The 2,541-nt window shown below is 45.4% G+C and overlaps 1 non-coding gene across 1 annotated transcript; it reads left to right on the forward strand.

Moving 5' to 3' along the window:
• The first annotated feature begins 2,312 nt into the window (after positions 1-2,312).
• On the forward strand, positions 2,313-2,419 carry LOC115032618. Its single transcript, XR_003838257.1, has one exon. It is a non-coding gene; the product is annotated as a U6 spliceosomal RNA (small nuclear RNA).
• The last annotated feature ends 122 nt before the right edge of the window (positions 2,420-2,541 follow it).

Raw genomic sequence — 2,541 nt, forward strand, 5'->3', positions numbered from 1 at the left:
AGCAGGTAAGAGCACCCGACTGCTCTTCCAAAGGTCCTTAGTTCAAATCCCAGCAACCACATGGTGGCTCACAACCATCCGTAACAAGATCTGACTCCCTCTTCTGGAGTGTCTGAAGACAGCTACAGTGTACTTACATGTAATAAATAAATAAATCTTTAAAAAAAATAAAAGACTCCCAACAGCTTTGCCCTAGTAAGTCAGGAAAGGAATTGTGAAGGAGGGGTGGAAGCTGGACTTGTTTAGCACATGGGGAATGTGTCTGATCTGAAAGCCCTGTGGTATGACATTCCAGGTCAGAAAAAGCCAAAACCAGGAGAGAGCATGGCTTGAGAACTAGGTTCTCTATCAGTAAAGTATAATGTATGCATTTGGACCTGAATTCAGGTCCCCAGCACCCACAAAGAAATTGAGCATAGGAACTGAGATGATTCAGCAGTCAAAAACATGTGTTGAAGCTTTCATGGGGCCCAGGCTTGGTTTCCAGCATCTCATGATGGCACAACAGTTTCTAGGGATCCTGATAACATCTGGACTCTGGGAATGGAGTGTACTTAAATGCATGGAGGCAAATATATATGTATAAAAATGCAAAAAGCTTTAAAAATTAAAAGTCACGTTGGAAGCCTGAGAATTGACTCGGGAGTTAATACACATTGCACTTGCAGAGGACCGGAGTTGAGTTCACAGTACCCATATCCAGCAGCTCCCAACCTCATTAAATCAAGAGAAACTGCTCTTACAGTAACAAGCAGGAAGAATTGTGTGGTCTGCTTGAAATACTTCAAATGTAGGCCAGAATCGGCTGGATCTTGGCCCAAATCTGCCTCTCATGTACACCTCAAGAATATAAAATTATGTTGTATTCTTGGCACAGGTCAGTGCATTCCAGGAAGTGACTCATTGCCATGGAAACAACAGGTTTCTGGAGCACAACATAAAAGCTGGCTTGAAGTCACTGCTCTAACTTAGAAGGGTCAACTGTGGGTTACAGCTTAGAACCGGGATGACTGTGATCCAGGCAAAGGACCCATCCACTGTTCGGCTCTCAAGACCTAGAAGAAGGTGTCACTCAGGCCACACTGCCCATGGATTAATAAGGGATTCTCAAGCCAGGCGCGGTGGCACATGCCTTAATCCCAGCACTCCACAGGCAGAGATGATTCCTCAGGAGTTTGAGGCCAGCCTGGTCTACAGAGTGAGTTCCAGGACAACCAGGGCAACACAGAAAAACCCTGTATCAATCAATAATTCAATTAGTCGATTAGTTAATTAAATAAAAGCCTTTTATCCTCCACATCTGTCTTCCTCCATGTCCCAGAACTAACTAAAATCTCTTCTGATCATCCTTCATGCCGGGCTCCTTCCGGAACACTACCATCCCTGATGTTGCCTATCTCAAAGAGGTGTCATGAGAAACAAGTTCAAACAGGTGAAGGGATGTTACCCACCAATTGTGGGTAACTCAAGATTTGCCGGCTACCAGCGGATTTTACCTTCAATGAAGAGTTGGGGACTTTTGTTCGTTAGTTTTTAAAAGATTTATGTGTAGGGATGTTTGTCTGTATGTGGATAGGTTCACCAAACACATCTGGTGCCCACAGAGGCCAAAAGAGGTTAGCAGACCCTCTAAGAGCTGGAGTTACAGATGTCCAGCCCTGGCCATTATGTTTTTGGTGAGCCACTGTGACTATCAAGGGAAGCTGCATTATTTTTGGACAGGAAAGGACATCATTCCCAGCTTGTTTTAGGGTCCAACATCTTGTTCTGTCCCTGGCCAGCGAGCGGCTCACATTCCATTCTCCTTCCAAGACATTGTCCTTTGTAATAGTTGAGCAGGGTGCAGGAGGCCCAGATAACTAGGACAGTTACACCCCTCCCTTGAGCTGACCTTCCACCTCCTGGTTGCATGGCAACCTTAGAGACACAGCCACCATCTGAGCGGCTGGGTGAGGGGTACAGTGAGTCCCAACATTACTTTCTTTTTTGGGAGCTTTGCAGATGTGGACATCTCTCTCCTTGACTTCTTCATGCTGGCAGTGCAGAGCGGGAAGGGGATTCCCCTGACACACCCGAAATGGCCTTCACGGTTTGTTATCATCTCAGTCTCGGGAATCAAGATCACCCACTGATCAACCATAGGTTCTTCTCAGCTAGAAAATACATTTGTCCTCTCAGCGTTTTTGTTTGTTTGCTTTTCAAAAGATGTGCTGTTGTGCCAGGCATGGTAGTGAGAACTATAATCCTGGCATTTAGTGGGCGTGAGGATCAAATGGGTTCAAATTACCTGAAAGTTTCAAAAGACTATAAGAGTGCATGCTTCAGGAGCACACATAGTGACATTGGAAGGTCACAGAAAAGTCCAGCGTGGCCCCTTTGCAAGGATGACACACACAATCATGAAGCAGTCTATAGGGTTTTTTGGTTTTTTAATCTTTTTTGGGTTTTCTGTTTTTCGAGACAGGGTTTCTCTGTATAGCCCTGGCTGTCCTGGAACTCACTTTGTAGACCAGGCTGGCCTCGAACTCAGAAATCCGCCTG

Source organism: Mus caroli, chromosome 11, assembly GCF_900094665.2.
Source record: "Mus caroli chromosome 11, CAROLI_EIJ_v1.1, whole genome shotgun sequence".
NCBI classification, from domain to species: Eukaryota; Metazoa; Chordata; class Mammalia; order Rodentia; family Muridae; genus Mus; species Mus caroli.